The sequence below is a fragment of the Chiloscyllium punctatum genome, chromosome 14 (assembly GCF_047496795.1).
Source record: "Chiloscyllium punctatum isolate Juve2018m chromosome 14, sChiPun1.3, whole genome shotgun sequence".
Lineage (NCBI taxonomy): Eukaryota > Metazoa > Chordata > Chondrichthyes > Orectolobiformes > Hemiscylliidae > Chiloscyllium > Chiloscyllium punctatum.
The window spans coordinates 50848805-50866612 of record NC_092752.1 but is presented as its reverse complement, the minus strand read 5'-3'; the positions used below and the strand labels follow the sequence as shown (position 1 = coordinate 50866612).

The 17808-nt window shown below is 44.8% G+C and overlaps 1 long non-coding RNA gene across 1 annotated transcript in view; it reads right to left on the bottom strand.

Annotated features, from left to right (window-relative positions):
• Positions 1-17547, bottom strand: part of LOC140485489 (uncharacterized) — a 47460-nt gene extending 29913 nt beyond the window's left edge. Inside the window, exons 1-2 of the long non-coding RNA XR_011962348.1 lie at positions 17494-17547; positions 16335-16449 (exon numbers count right to left, since the gene is read on the bottom strand). This is a non-coding gene — a long non-coding RNA (uncharacterized lncRNA). The remainder of the gene's footprint in view (positions 1-16334; positions 16450-17493) is intronic.
• Between the last annotated feature and the right edge of the window lie 261 nt (positions 17548-17808).

The window sequence follows — 17808 nt, the reverse complement described above, 5'->3', positions numbered from 1 at the left end:
TCTGCTTTTATATTCCAACCCTCTTGAGATAAGAGACAACATTGCATTCACTTTCTTAATCACAGACTCAACCTGCCTGTTTACCTTTAGAGAATCCTCGACTAGCACTCCCAGATCCCTTTGTGCTTTGGCTTTATTAAGTTTCTCACCATTTAGAAAGTAGTCCATTCCTATATTCTTTTTGCCAAAGTGCAAGACCTCGCACTTGCTCACGTTAAATTCCATCAGCCATTTCCTGGACCACTCTCCCAACCTGTCTAGATCCTTCTGTAGCCTCCCCACTTCCTCAGTACTACCTGCCTGTCTACCTAACTTTGTATCATCGGCAAACTTCGCTAGAATGCCCCCGGTTCCCTCATCCAAATCATTAATATATAATGCGAACAGCTGTGGCCCCAGCACCGAACCCTGTGGGACACCGCTCGTCAACATGCCAGTAATTGATAAGGAGACTGAGGAAGGTGAGGACCAAGAAACAATCATTATCATGAAAGAGTTAGAACTGGGCAAGCTAATGGAGCAAAAGGTAAACAAGTCTCCTTGCCCCGATGGAATACATCCCGGGATACCAACAGAGTTAGGGGGAGAAATAGCAAATGCACTTAGAGTTATAGCGTCCTGCAGCAGAGACAGGCCCTTTGGCCCAAACTGGCCCATGCGAATCAGAATGTCCATCCACGCTAACCCCATTTTCCTGCACTTGGCCCATCTGCTTCTGAAACTTTCCTATCCATGTATTTGTCCAAATGTCTTTTATGTGTTGCTAATATACCCACCTCAACCACTTCCACTGGCAGCTAATTCCATATACATACCACCTTTGTGTAGAACAGTTGCCCCTCAGGTTCCCATGTATTCTTTCTCCTCTAACTTTAACCTGATGCCCTCCAATCCTTGAGTCCCTGCGAAAAAGACCGAGTGCATTCACCTTACCCATGCCTCTCATGGTCTTATACACTTCTACAAAATATTCCCCCTTCGGTTTCCTCTGCTCTAAACAAAATCGTCCTCACTTGTCCAACCTCTCCCTGTACCTCAGACCCCTGAGACCTGGCATCATCTTTGTAAATTTCTTCTTCAACTTTCCTGTTGAATAACTGAAACTACACTGCATTCATCAAATTTCCTGTGTTTCCCCACGGCGCTGGAACCGATGTGACAACGCCAATGGATTACAATCAATGATCGATAATTCACTCCATTACAACAATCCCATTTTCACAACTTTTTCCATGATGCAGGAATCCTTTTGTCTTTCTGGTTTCATGGTTAATTCTACTCATCCAAAACCAATCTGTGGCTTACCTGTTCCAGGGAAATGTGCCATGATTGTTTAGACTTTCGAAAACCAATGAAATCTCTCTCCACAGTCTCCACGCTAACATGGACTTCGCTGTCTCAGTACTTTTTTCCAGTCACACAGACATTTGAAATATTCGTCCACGGACAGAATGCACCACCTTCCCATCCAGATGAAAAGGTCAATGATATTCAGATCAGCACGGATCCAGTAACATGAAGTTCAATTTGAATTTCTCAATACTCTATAACAGAGAAAACAGAAAGCGCTGAAGATCCTCAGCAGGTCTGGCAGTATCTGAAATGGTGACAGATACAGGAAACATTGCAGCCTTGAAGAAGTGTTTAGATGATCACACCAGGCATGTGTGCTTGATGATTATGGATAAGATGGGGACAGGGATCCCTTTCTGGAAGGGCCTTGGTGAGACCACACCTGGAGTACTGTATACACCTTTGTTCCCCTTTTCCTAGGAAGGTTCTCCTGGTTATTGAGAGAGTGTAAAGGAGAATCACCAGATGAGTCCTGGGATGTGCAGATCGTTAAGGACTGCAGATGCCGGAAGTCAGAGTCTGTACAATGTGGACCTGGGGAGGTGCAGCAGATCAGACAGCATCAGAGGAGCAGGAAGGTTGATGTTTTGGGTCGGGACCTTTTGTCAGTCTTGATAAATAGCCCTGACCCGAAACTTCACCTTTCCAGCCCCATCGTATTCATGCTGGTCATCAAGCACCTATTTATTCTAGTCCCACGTTCTGGTACTCAGCGTGTAACCGATATTGTAGTGCTTGGTGTGATCATCTAAACACTTCTTTAAGGCTGCAATGTTTCCTGCATCTGTCACCATTTCAGATGATGACAGACTTGCTGAGGATCTCCAGCGCTTTTTGTTTTTATTGCAGGTTTCCACCATTTTCCTGAAGCACACAGAGTCATAGACATGTAAACAGCTCCAAATTTTGTTGACTCACCTTCCTGGGATGTCAGGACTGATGGCTGAAGAGGGACTCAATCTTCGTTTAATCCTCCTTTCCTTTGGCTTTCTGAGCCGCTAACTACATCACTAATATTCTACCTCCCATTCCCTGTCCTGAATCTGACCCTCTAAGCCTACACTTTAGTTGCCATCCCCCTGCCAGACTAGTTACAAACTCACCAACAGAACTGGCAAAAGCCCCCACCAGATTTGTCTCAGCCCTGCCCGGGGTAACCGGTCAGGATGGTATAGGTCCCACCTAACCCAGAAACAATCCCAGTGCCTGAAGAATCAAAACCCTTCTCTGGTACACCATTTCCCCAGCCACACATCCAGCTGATCTCCCTTCTCATTCATGCTCTCATTAGCACATGGCACTGAGAATAAGTCTGACATTATTACATTTCAGGAGCTACATTTTAATGCATCTCTGCTCTCCCTAAGTCCAGCTTTCAGGCCCTCATCCCTCTGTTTAGCGATGTCCTTGGTATCTGTGTGTTGCACAACCACGGCCTGTTTCCCCTCCAGCTCCGGAATGTCCTGCAGCCACTCCATGATATCATGGATCTTGGCACCAGGGACATTACATACCATCCTGGATTCATGTCTGTGGGCACAGAAGTGCCTGGCTGTACCCCTGATTATTGAATCCCCTGTAATGATAGCCCTGCCACACTCAGTCCTCTTGTTCTGAGCAGAGCTCTGTGGTGTCATGAACCTGGCTGATGCTAATTTCCCGAGAAGCCACCCCACCCATTCCCGCCCTTACAGAATCCCAAGCTGTATACAGTATCTGTATGAGAAGGGGATAACAACGGGGGACTCCTGTACTCACTTCCTGAGCCTTTTACTTGATCTGATGTTCACCCATTCCCTTTCTGCCTGTGTAACCCTCACCTGCAGTGTGACTAACTCACTAAACGTGCTGTCCATAACATTCTCAGTATTGCAGATGCTCCACAGTGAGTCCACTCCCAGCTCCAGCTCTGAAAAGCAGTTTCCCAGGAGCTGCAGATGGGAACCCTTACTGCACACATAGCCATCAGGGACACTGAAAGCGGACCATATTTCCCACATTGTACAAGAGGAGCACACCACGGGTCTGAGGCCTCCTGTCACAACATCTCTCTACATTCATCTAGTTACTCCCATTAAGAGAATTTAAATGAGTGAGTAACCTTCCTTCACTTCAAACATGTCCATTACAATAACAAAAAAGATCTTTACTTAAGCTGATATGTCATACTTTAAAAACTTAAATACTCCACAGGTATCACTGACAAATTGGCTATTCCCATTGGGACTGTGAATTTCTGAAAGGCCTGAACTAAAACTGAGTTTCAGCTTCACCTTCTCCCTGTCTCACCTCACTATTTACACCCAACTCCAAAACACTCTCATTGAGCCAAGCAGCCCTCACAGTGCAGCCCTGTCATTTTCATTGTCTGCTCACACCGACACTGCCCTCAGCCTCCTGTCCTGTTCCAATACAACACAATGGGAGCTTAGGAACAGCAAATCATCTTTCAATTCAGCCCTTTGTAATCCCAGAGTCAAAATGGACCTCAACAGTTTCTAAATGAACAGACAGTTGTCAGAATCTGGAGCGTTCCACCTGAAATGGTGCTGGAATTTGAATCCACAAGGAAATTCAATGAGAAATTTGCAGAGAATTGGAAGGAGGGAGTTTACAGATTAACATTATAAAGTGGATGATCGAGACTAAATCTGACAGTTCCTGCAAAAAGACGAGGTGTAATTTGGATAAATCTGTGCTCCCTCTCAAGCCAATACCTCCTTCCACAGCTACAGGGCCAAGAATTGAACACATACCCCAAGGGTGATCCAACTATGAACTTGAACATCTTTCTGCTTTTGGCTTGACAAAAATATTGAAGATATTTTCCCACAGACAGAACAGACAAACCTTTCTCGTTCCACAGTTAAATGTCAATGATATTCAGATCCTGATGACTCAGCTGACTGTAGAAACTTGTTTTTTGAGATCCCAGTCTCAATTATTCTCAATTAATATCCTATAAAATGAATTCACAAAACAAAGCTCACAGTCAGTGCAAGATGAATCGTGAAGACAAACACTTCTCTCGGTATGTGTTTGATGTGTAAATGCTCCTCTTCAAATCACCCCGCCCCCACCCAGGAAGAGGACACGTTCATGCTCCTTGCTGTACCTTGCCCCACATAAAGATGGTGGCCAGAACCCAGGACCTCTCATTGCCTGAGGCCCAAGCCATCTTCTCCTTTGCTGCAAACGTGGGACCAAGAGTTTCTAATTCAGACTAACGACCTGCACAGAGTGTAACTAAACCCTCCCAGTCTACACTGATACATTTCATCCGGTTCCTGCTGCCACTGTCCCCTTTCCGCCTCCTGCACACACTATCGGTTATCGCGGGTCCAGTGACCCTTCCTCAGAACCGATGACAGCTGGGAAAATTAGAATCCCTTCAGGAAACAGGCCCTTTGGCCCAACAATTCCAGACCCACCCTCCGAAGTTTATCCCACCCAGACCCATTCTCCTATTCTATTACTCTCCATTTCCCCGAACTAATGCACATCCCCGAACACTACGGTAAACTTAGCTGGGCCAATTCACCTAACCTATAGATCTTTGGACTACAGGAGATAAGGGTTATAGAGTAAATTATAGGTGGGGACAGAGCCCAAAGAGACACAGGAACATTAGGAAAGATAAAGGAGTGGGAAGGTGGAAAGCTGTTAATGGAGGAGACAGGAACCTTCTAGCATCTCAGTGGCGGTGGTGGAAATGGTGGCTGATGATCTACATTGTTCCTGCAAAAAAGACCCTGAGCTTCCAGTTGCATGCTCTTTAACACACAAGAATGTTCCCTGTCCAACATCTCTGTCTCATGCTTACTGCAGTGTTCCAGTGAAGCTTGATGCAAGCTGGAAGAACACTTCAGAACATACCCAAATGGCTTCCTATTTCAAGGACTGCAATTTCCCCTCACATGTGGTCAACAATGCCCTCCAGTGTATCTCCTCCATTTCCCACACCACTGCCCTTGAACCCCACCCCTCCAAATGCAAAGATGGAATCCCACCATCTTCACCTTCCACCCAGATACAACGCATCATCCTTTGCTCTTTCCACCATCAGATCCCACCACCTGAGATATATTTCCCTCCCCACCCCTTTCAGCATTCCACAGAGATCATACCTTCTGTGACTTCCACGTTAGATCCACGGTCCCCACCAACCCACCCTCCAGTCCAAGCACCTTCGCTTGCTATTGCAAGAGGTGGAGAACCTGTGCCCACACCTTCCCCTCACCTCCATCCAAGGCACCACTGGATTCTCCCACATCCAGCAGAGATTTCCCTGCCCACCCAAACACCTCACCTATTGTGTCACTTGCTCTCAGGACGCCAAATTGTGGAATATTTCAGGGAAAATTTCTGGGACACATGCACCAACCAACCCCACCGCACTGTGGCCGACCACTTCGGCTACCCCCTCACCCCCTCCGCCACAACACTGCCAAGGACATGCAAGTCCTCCATCCCAAATCCGAGCCACCCGACACTTGGAGGAAGAACACCTCATCTTCCACCTTGGGAACTTTCAACCACACAGCATCAAGATTTCCTCATCTCCCACTCCCCAACCTATCTCAGATTCAACCCTCCAACTCGGCACTGGCCTCTTGAACAGTCCCACCTGCCCATCTTCCTTCCCAATTGTTCATTCCACCCTCTCACAACTACCCTCCATCTACAACTACCTATTGCCTCCCTAGCTCCCTTCCCCCAACCCCAAACACCCCTCCCTATTTATCTCTCAGCCATATTCCACCACCCACATTTCTGATGAAGTGCTGACATGCCCAATACGTCAATTCCCCTGCTCCTTGCATGCTGCCTGACGTGCTGTGCTTTTCCAGCGCCACACTTCAACACAAACTGGAAGAACACCACCTCATCTCCCACTCGGGAACCCTGCAATCCTCTGGCTTGAACATCAAATTAAATAATTTTAGGTCCTGAACTCTCCCACATCCTAGTGTCTTTGCCCCTGACCCCATATACCAGGCCTTATTACAACATAGCCTGCCATTACACACTACCTATGGTTAGCCACTAACAGTCCCCATAAACAGCTATTCACCCTCCCCCCGTTAGATCGTTATTCACTCCTTTGTCCAACCGCTCTTATCTCTCTCTTTGGACTCTATCCCCACTTATCATTTACTCCTTAACCCCTACCTTCTGCATAAAAACAGACTTTTTTTCTCAGTAACATCAGTTCCTGAGGAAGCGTCACTGGATCGAAAATGCGAACTGATTTCTTTTCACAGATGCTGCCAGATCTGCTGAGCATTTCCAGAACCTTCTGGTTGTTGTGTGTGATTTACAGCATCCGAAGTTCTTTTGGTTCTAATTTACCCGGAGTATCTAATTCAGGTCCAGCAGACTGAAACAGTGTTTATCAACCTTCCCAGTCCACATTAACTCCATCTCTCTCCCAGTATCTGCTGTCTCTCCCGCTCCTTCACATTCAGTGCCCCCTCACAGTGACACTGCGCCTGCAAAGCTGATGGTCATGCGTTGGCCTGCTGGACCCACCCCTCATTCACTCCCATTGGCTGGAGGATCATGCCAACTCTCCTATTGGTTTGAAGCTGTGTCAATCAGCCAGGCCCCATTGTGACCTGAGTGGTGGGATCCTCCCAGGTGCATCAGAGGCTGAGAGGTAACCTCATAGAGGTTTATAAAACCATGAGGGGCCTGGGTAGGATAAATAGACAAGGTCATTTCCCTGGGGTCGGGGAGTCCAGAATGAGAGGGCATAGGTTTAAGATGAGAGGGGAAGAATTTAAAATGGATCTGAGGGGCAATTTTTTTTCACCACTGAGGTTGGTGCGTGTATGGAATCTTCTGTCAGGAAGTGGAGGATGTTGGTACAATTAAACCATTTGGCATCTGGATGGGTATATGAATAGGAAGGGTGTAGAGTGATATGGGCCAAGTGTTGGCAAATGGGTATAGATTAGGTTGGGATATCTGATCAGCATGGACGAGTTTAACCAAAGGGTGTATTTTCATGCTGTACATCTCTACGGCTCTGCCCTGTGATGAGCTTCATCATTCACAGTGAATGGGTCAGTATCACAGAGCACAGGGACTGGAGGCTATTCAGCCAATTGGGGCTGTACTCTCTCCCTCTGGAGATGGTGCCAGTCAGTCCCAACTCACCTCCCATTTGGACAGACCCCTCCAAATCCTTCCTTAAAAATGTTAAATTTCAAATTTGTTTTGACAATAACTACTGAATCTGCATCCAGCTGTCGGTCAAACTGTTGCAGATGCTCAGAATTTAGTGTGCAAAATAATCTTCACATTTTTCTTTGCATTATTTGCCAGTTACCTGAAAATAGTTACGAAAAATTGTGACGTTAAAAAATTCTCACTCTTTCTCTCTGTAAATGAAATACCCCGGAAACAAATCAACTCCTGGTCGAAATCACTGCTTAACCTCCTCAGTTCCAAGGAGAATTATCTGACCTTCTGCTAACTCTCCATAAAAGAGAAACCTATCTTAATTTTAATTTATTAGTGCAATAGAGATGTACAGCACAGAAACAGACCCTTCAGTTCAACTTGTCCATGCCGACCAGATATCCTAAATTAATCTCGTCCCATATGCCAGCCCTTGGCCCATAGCCTTATAAACCTTTCCCAATCACATATCCAATGAGATGCCTTTGAAATGTTGTAACTGTACCGGCCTCCACACTTTCTATGGCAGCTCATTCCATACACGTGCCACGTTCAGCTTGAAACTTTGTCCTCAATATCCCTTTTCAATCTTTTCCCTCACGCCTGTGCTTTCTAGTTTTGGACTCACCTAAACAAGAATAAGACCCTGGCTGTTGACCCTATCCTAGCCCCTCACGATTTTATCAACCTCTATGGTCACCTCTCAGCATCCGATTCTGCAGTGAAAACAGCCTCAGTCTATTTAGCCTCTCCCTATATCTCAATCCCTCAACCTTGGCAACATCTTTGCATCTTTTCTGAATCCTTTCAAGTTTCACAATATCATTCCAATAGCGGGGAGACCAGGTCTGAAAGCAGAATTCCAGAAGTGGCTGAATGAATGTCCTGTACAGCCGCAAAATGACATCACAACACCTGTACTCAATGCACAGACCAATAAAGGCAAGTACACCAAACACTTTCTTCACTACCCTTCCTATCTATGATTCCACTTTCAAGGAATTATGAACCTGCACTCCAAGATCTCTTTGTTCTGCAACACTCCCCAGGACCTTCCCATTAAGTGTAGAAGTCCTGCCCTGATTTGCTTTTCCAAAATGCAGAACCTCACAGATATCTAAGTTAAACTTCATCTGCCACTCCTCAGCCCATTTGATCGGAGTCTCATTCTACTTTCAGGTAACTTTGCTATCCATTGCACCTCCAATTTTGGTGTCTATTGTAAACCTACTAACCATAGCTCCTGTATTCACATAGAAATCAATTATATAAATGGCAAAAAGCAGTGGACCAAGTACCCAGCCTGACAGCATATTGCTCATCACAGGCTTCCAGTCCAAAAAGCATCCTGCACTATGACACTGACTGCTCAGCAAGGTTAGAGCTCATGGCATACAGGGAGATCTAACCATTTGGATACAGAACTGGCTCAAAGGCAGAAGACAGAGGGTGGTGATGGAGGGTTGCTTTTCAGTCTGGAGGCCTTAGACTAGTGGAGTGTTACAAGGATCACTGCTGGATCCACTAACTTTCGTCATTTATATCAATGACTTAGATGTGAACATAGGAGGTACAGTTAGTGAGATGACACTAAAACTGGAGGTGTAGTGGACAGTGAAAAAGATTACCTCAGAGTACAATGGGATCTTGATCAGATGGGTGAATGGGCTGTGGAGTGGCATTTTGGGAAAGCAAGTCTTAGCAGGACATATACACTTAATGGTAAGGTCCTGAGGTGGGTTACTGAAAAAGAGGCCTTGGAGTGCAGGTAGATAGGATAGTGAAGGCGGCATTTGGTATACTTGCCTTTATCAGACAATGTATTGAGTAGAGGAGTTATGAGATCATGTTGCAGCTGTGCAGGACATTGGTTAGGTCACTTTTGGAACGTTGCGTACAAATCTAGTCACCCTCCTATTGGAAGGATGTTGTGAAACTTGAAAGGGTTCAGAAAAGATTTACAAGAACGTTGCCAGCGTTGGAGGATTTGAGCTAGGCTGGGGGTTGAATTGAGGTTGAATAAACTGGGGCTGTATTCCCTGCAGCGTCGGAGGCTAAGAGGTGATCTTATCTATGTATATAAAAACATGAGGTGCATGGATAGGATAAATAGACAAAGTCTTTTCCCTGGCGTGGGGGATCCCAGCAATAGAGGGCACATGTTTATGGTATATGGGGAAAGACTTTAAAAAGACTTGAGAGACAATGTTTTCACACAGAGGGTGGTACGTGTATGGAATGAGCTGCCAGAGGAAGTGGTGGAGGCCATTACGATTGCAACATTTAAAAGGCATCTTCATGTGTGTATGAATAGGAAGGATATGGGCCGTGTGCTGACAGGGGAGACTAGATTGCATTGGGATATCTGATCAGCATGTACTGGTTGGACCGACGGGTCTCTGTTTCTGTGCTGTCCATCTATGACTGTTTGACCTTCCAGCCAATTCCGTATCCAAACAGCTAGTTCCGCCAGAATTCTATGGTATTGAACCTGCTAACCAGTGTGTTATGTGAAACTTTGTGTCTTTCTCAAGTCCAAGTTAATGATTTCAATGCAAAAGCCATGCTGACTCTCCCTAATAATTTCTTGCTTTGCCAATGACATGTAAATCCTGTCCCGGAGAATCCCTTCTAACAAATTCTCTGCCACTGATTTCAGGCTCACCGGTCTATAGTTCCCTGGCTTTTCCTTACCACCTTTCTCAAATAATGGCACCCATCTTCCAGCACCTCACTTGTGATGATCGATGATACAAATATTGCAGCGAGAGGCCCAGCAAAAGCTTCCCTAATTACCCACAAAGTTCTGGGATACACCTGATCAGATTCCAGGGATTTATCCACCTTTATGCGTTTGAAGACATCCAGTACCTACTGCTCTGTAATATGTACACTTGCCAAGTTATCACTATTTATTTCTCCAACATCTCTAACTTACATATCCCCTTTCAGTAAAAACTGACATGAAATACTTATACAATCTCTCCCACCTCCTGCTGTTCCATAGACAGTCTTGTTGATCTTTGAGGGTCGCTATTCTCTGCCTAGTTATTCTTTTGTCTTTAGTGTATTTGTAGAATCTCTTTGGATTCTCCTTAAACTTTTTTCCCAAAGCTATCTCATGTGCCCTTTGTTGCCTCCTGGTTTCCCGCGAGTATACTCCTACTGCCCTTATAGTCCCCTAGGGACTTACTCAAACCCAGTGGTGTGTACCTGCTATATCCTCCCTTCATTTTCTTGACCAGAGCCTCAATTTCTCAGGTCATGCAGCATTCTCGACCCCTCCCAGCTTTGGCCTTAACAGGAACATACTATCTGTGTCGTCTCATTGTCGCAGGCCTATGGAGGCAATGTCAGATGAGGACAGAGAAACAATCATTATCAGTAAAGAGGTATTGTTGGGAAAGCTAACAACTCATTCTTATCTCTATAATTCCTCTCTAGTCTCAGAACTATCACTATCTCTGCATCAAAAACATCTCAATCTCTACAACATCCTCCAATCTCAACACACTCTCTACCTTTCATCTTGTCCACCCTCACAAATCTCTGATGTGCCTTTCTTTAATTCCAGCCTTCAAGATAACCCATTTTTATTTCAGATTCCTGCATCCAGAGCTCCACAATGTCCCGCTTAACCTCTGTCACATTTTCCTCCAAAAAACATTAATCAATCACCTATCATCTATTCTAATATCACCTTCTCTGACCTGGTTTCTATTGTGGCTTGTCATATTCCTATATTACGCGTCCGAGGTCTACAGGACGGAAAACGGTTTTGTGGTCCATTGGGTTTATGCTGTAAAGAAATCTCCCAGCTGACTATTTTAATCCCATTTTCCAGCACAGAGCCCATAGAAAGTCAGCGTTGGCCTTGCAAGTGTGTTCCTAAATAGATTTTAAATGCCTTCGGGATTTCTGTCTCTTGCTCTCTTCCAGACAGTGATGTTTAGTGCAACTGTTGCTCTATGCTATCACCCACAGGGTTCAGAGTAGCTGGGTCTGTGCGAACCACAGATCGCCCACACATTGTGAAGGGTGGCAGGGTCCCTGAGAGAGGGCACAGGAGATTTACCAGGGTGGTTCAAGGAATGGGGGATTTTAGTTGCAGAATTTGTGGGGCTTTTTTAACATTAATTGTTCACGTGACATGTGTTGCTAATACACTTCAAGAATAATCAACCACAATTCATGGACTCTCCTTTTCAACCTCTCCCCTTGCCTGCGCTGTGGTAATATTCACGTTAACCACTACCAGACATCTCTCTCTAATGAGACAGCAGTCCTATGGTCGGGTAGGACAATGCTGACTTGATCTTTTACACAGTGATGCCACTGTGCCTCGAGGGTTGGGAGAGGGAATGCTGAAGGCGGTGGTTGGGAAACCACTCGGGTACAGTACTTTACCCTGGAGGATGTTCACTTTCTTTAATATTGTTGGGGGGGGGGGGGGGGGTGCACTGATGCAGGCAAGTGGAGAATGTTCCAACACAACCCTGATGTGTACCTTATAGAGAGAAAACAGACATTGGGGAATCAGCGGTTTTGAAAAAACTGAGATTGTTCTCCTTGTACCAAAGGAAACTTGGGGAGCTGTGACAAAGCGGTTTACAAAAGTTACACGTTGTAATAATAAACCTTACACCCATCAGCTTATTATACAAGGGTTACAGGACACATGTTGAAGATTTGGGAAGATCTATTGAGAGGATGGTTTGATTCAAAGGAGAACTTTTATTCAGCAAATGGTATTGATCTGGAACACAATACTCTCACACAATATGAATATCCAGGTCCTGAAGTATTGAGTAATTCTGTCAGAGTTTGGCGTTACAATGACTGAGATTACCATCTGAATATTTGCCTGTAATACAAGTTTATAAAATCCGTCACTGTCAGTTCAAGTTTGAAACTCATACAATCCCGTCCTCCTGGCCCAGGATGACTGTACACATTACCCCTGGTGGAGGTCAGCAGGCACTTCAAGGGCAAATCTATGTGGGTTTCTATGAGTTTCCACCTTGGAACTTCATGTGACTGCATATGGGACAGAATGTCCTAAGATTCAATGAGATATAGAGAGCAGGATTTGCTTCCTTTTCTTTCCTTCCGTGCTGCCGCTGTGCCTCCACAATAAGACATGGGGTGTGAAAGGCTCATGCACCTTGATGGGGAAGATGTCTACATTCTGACCAAGGGGCAACAAGCTCCTCCCAGTCATGAAACAGAGTATCCCTGAAAGATAGCAACTGAGCATGCTTCCCACTGCCCAGTGCTCACAGTACATGTTTCGAATAATGAGGGGGGAAATCTCCTAGAAAAGGCATAACAGGAAAGATCCAAAAGGTTATAAACAGTTTACAGAGAGATATTCACAGGAAACGTGGGCAACAAGTTGGCAAATAGAGTATAACTTGGGAAAAACTGTAGAAAGCTGCACCACAAAGGGACTGGGGGAAAATGAGCAGGCAACACAGAAAGCTAGCACACAGTTACAACATGGAATCAGGAAAGGGAATGGAATGCTGTCCCTTTTTACAAAGAGTTTGTAATATAAGAATGTGGAGTATATACCTTAGGGCAACTAAACAAATGGCAAGTGAGACCACATGTGGAGTAACGTGAACAGATTTGGTCACTTTAGTTAATGAAATAGAGCAGTTTATTGGAGGCATTTCAGAGAAGATCCATTGGGATGATCCCTGTTTTGAAGGGATTATCCTCTAAGCAATGGCTGAATAAGTTGGGAATCTACTCACTGGACTTTGGAAGAATGAGAGGTGATCTCTTTGAAACATACAGGATTCTGTCAAGGGTTGACAGGGTAAATATGGAGACGATGCGTCCCATTACGGGTGAGTCTTGATCCAGATTCTGGATCAGTCGCGGAATCAAGGATTCTATTTCAGATTTGTCAAGTTAAAGGCAACACCGATACAGGTTAGGGTTTCAGTAGCAATGGAGCTGGTGTGAGAAGGAGACAAGCAACATTTAAGAGATTGGAATTCCTGGTATTTGTGATTGTGTAGATGTCTGATCTGACCTTGGGGTCAGATATGAAAGCATTATTGTGAAGAATGTAGTTCTGCCTCAGACACTTCTCAGTGAGAGGGAGGGACACAGCAGTAAGGGAAATGAATTTGGAATAGCAACTGAAGGCAATGGGTTTAACAATTACAGTGTTTCATTGGAGTGAATTGCAGCTAAACGAAGCGTGGTAAGCAGTTTGATAACTGAGTAATAGTGGAGTAATGGAGACGGATGATGGGGAGGGAGAGCTGGGCATTGTCAGTGTACATGTGAAACCTAACACTGTGCTTTTGGGTGATGTTTCCTCCTGGCAGTGTGTAGGTGAGAAACAGGACGGACCAAGGATAGATCCTGGAGGGACACCAAATACAATAAACTCAGAAAGGAAAGGGAGAGTGGAGATGGAGCAGGATTTTCCAATGATGGTGAGGTCAAATATTAGGTTTTAGCCGAATGGGAGAGAAGGACATAACCAGAAAAAACAGACCGACAGATCATGGAACAATATCTGTGAATTGCAATGGGGGTGGGGGGGGGCGTTGGGAAGAGAGCAGTGACAAGCGGGAGGATGAGACAGAGATTTGGAATGTCCATGATTTAGCTACACTAGGGTAAATGGTCAAGATGACCTCGAATAAGGCTTGACAAGGAAATGAAAGTTTTTGACTAAAATGAGCAGCACTGTTATGAGGCAGTTTGGCTCGGTGGGCTAGTGGAGAGGGAGGAAAGAAGCAGAGGCAGCTGATCGGATTGTCTCAATGTTATGGACAGAGAAATTCCATGTGCTCCTCACTCTTGTTGTTGGAGGGGAGGATGGAGGAGACAGGATAATGGACATTCTATTTATTTGCAAAACAATAAACAAAACCTGTGATAGTGATTCTAAAAATAAGTGAACAAACCTGTCGTATTTATCATTTATCAAGAATATTAAAATATACAACTGAAGTTCAGGTTTGAATCCCAAATCGGTAGAGGGTGGCTCTGAAGTCAAGAAAAAAATAACTGGAATGAAGAATCTCCTGTTTGCCATGGAACCATTGGGGATGTTTTTCTGCTATTGACAATGCCCTTGAGGGAAAGAAACTCGACAGAAGGCCATCAAATCACTCATTGTATTAATCACTCCACAGTCTCAACAAAAGAATGAAACCGGATGGACCACATTACATCTACCAATGCACTAGCAAATAACCACAAATCAGGCCTCTTGAACCTGCAACTTCTGTCTCACTGTTGGGCCAACAACAGCAGCATAACTGTACTCCAGCCCAATCTGAAATCTCATCGCCTGATATCCCTCACTCAACCATTAACATCAAGCCAGGGGAATCAACCCTGGTTGAATGGTGAATGCAGGAGGGCATGCCAGGAGCAGTAGCAGGCATACCTAAAAATGAGGTGCCAACCTGGTGAAGCTACCAAACCTGCATGCCAAACAGCACAAGCAACACTAAATAGAACTAAGTGATCCCATAGCCAATAGATTAGATGTGAGTTCTGCAGTTCTGCCACACGTAGTCAAGAATAGTGATGGACAATTAAACAACTCACTGGAGGAAGCATCACAGATATCCCCACCCTTACAGATGGATGGGTCTCACACATTCATGCAACAGATAAGAGGACAGCATTAGCAGCGATTTTCAGCCAGCAGTGCCAAGTGGATGAGCCTTCTCCATTGGTCCCTCACATCACAGATATGGATCAACTTGGTTGAAAACTCATTTCAAATCAGATCAAGAAATGGATAAGCAGTGTAAAGGTATGGGCCCTGCCAATATTCTGGCAATTATACTGTTGGCTGTGCTCCAGAACCTGCTGCACACCAAGGCAAGTACTGCTCCAGCACTGGCAACTACTGACTTTGTGGAACATTGCTCAGGGATGTTCCAACACAAAAACACAGGGCAGATCCAACCCAGCCAATTCCCCTCCATCAGTCCACACTCGCTCAGCAGTGAGGTGATGGAAGGTGTCATCAACAGTGCTGTCACACAGCTGCTCAGCAATAACCTGCTCAGCGATGCCCAGTTTGGGTTCTGCCAGGGCCACTCAGTTCCTGAGCTTGTTACAGACTTGATTCACAAACTGACAAATAGCTGAATGAGGTGAGGATGACAGGCCAGACCCCCTCCAAGTCCACTATTTCGACTTCAGTGATATCACCTGACCTCACCACATCCTCAGCTCATTTGCTGAAACTCGCATTCATTCCTTTTGTTAACTCTAGATTTCATTGTCTAAACCCACTCCTGGCCAGCATCCCACATTCACCCTCCCGATAATCTCAAGAATATTGAAAACTCTACTGCCGAAGTGCTCACTTGTACCAAAACTTGCCAATCAATCAAAAGACTCCCATTTATAAGCAATAACAATTTACTTTCGCACCTTTGAATTAATTCCTGGCTGTAATCATTCCTATCTCCCTGCACCACACACCCTTTCATATCTCAATAACTCATTTTAGTTCAGACTCTCAATCATGTGTTTAATTTTGAGTTCACCTGTGTGACTGTTTCTATAGACTGCAAGGGAACATGGTCTGGAATCCCCACTAAGATCTGCTTTCTTCCTTTAAGGCATTCTTGAAAAACTGCTTATTTGGCAATGGTTGTGGTCACTGGACAAAATATTCTCCATCTGTAGCATTATGTAAAAAGTCCTCAATAATATTTTTGTGAAATTAAAACCATGATGATTTGCACGGATATCTTCTACTCTTCAATATCGCTGAGTGAATACTCTGTAATGTCTCTTACCCAACATTACTCTCACATTGTGGGAGCACCTTCACCACACAAACTGCAGCAGTACAAGGAAGTCAAACATCACCCTCTCCACAGGCAATAAGGCTTTGGCATTGATCATTAGTTTCTGTGGAAGGAGAAACACACAGTTGATGTTTCAGGGAGTGCAATATGAATTACAGGGAATTAAAAATGGTGCAGAATTTGACTGTCAGGAATTGAAGGAAAATGCACTCGCTTATCGGACAAAAGAATTTTTGACTGTCAAAGATATTGTGGAAAAAATAACCTGATAATGGAACAGCGTATGGTCAGGAGCCAGGCAGCAGTGGACAATTCATTTACATTCCTGAAGAAAGGTTTATGCCCAAAACGTCGATTCTCCTGCTCCTCGGATGCTGCCTGGCCTGCTGTGTTTTTCCAGCTCTACATTTTTCAAATCATTTACAAAACAGCTGTGAAAGTAATAGTAACATACTATACAGAGCAAAAATACACCCATGAGAGACTGAGGAAGCTAGATAATGAACAAGTGGACATCAGAGAACCCAGAGGTGAACCAGAGCAGAATTCACTTTTATGATCCCACAATCAAAGATATCTAGCACAGAAACAGGCTTTTTGGTCCAACCTAAGCCAACCAGATATCCTAGCTTACTCTATCTAAATTAAATCCTATCTGCCACTCCTCAGCCCATTGACCCATTTGTTCAATATCCCACTGTACTCTGAGATAACCTTCTTCATTGTCCACAATACCTCTAATTGTGGTGTCACCTGAAAACTTGCTAACTAAACGGCCTATATTCACATCCAAATTATTTAAATGAATGACAAAACAAATCCAGAGAAATAAAATCCATTTCTTTGGGTTTGAATGTGCTCTGCGTAAATCCTGCCCTATGACTCTTTTTACCAGGGAAGTCTGGACATACATCCCTCCGAACTTTGCCCCCTACAAAGCTGGCGGCCGCTCACGTGTCCAGTGAATCATTGCCCCGAATAAAGATGGCGGCGCTCACTCGGACCGATTACTCAACGAGGCATTTTCCCGTTTGCTGCAAAAGTTTCAAATTTGTATTTTCCCATGTGTACCAAATGATAGTAAAACCTCTCAGCCCATTCCAACACCATTTCCCTCCCGCTTCCTGCTGTTTATTTCTTTCCTTACCGACAGCACTCCGCGCACACACACTCCGAACATCCGCGCCCCAAGAAAGTCGAGTCCCGCCCTCATTCACTGATTGGCCGGAGGACCAACTGCCCCGCCAGGTCCTCCAGCTCCTCCCCTGCCTTTCCATTGGTCCGCCGCTGACATCAATCACTTCTTCGGTCCAACCTGTCTATGACAACCAGATATACTAACCGAATCTATCTCAATTAAATCCTATCTGCCACTCCTCAGCCCATTGGCCCATCTGATCAATATCCCATTGTATTCTGAGATATCTTTCTTCATTGTCCACAATACCAACTGTTGGCTGGA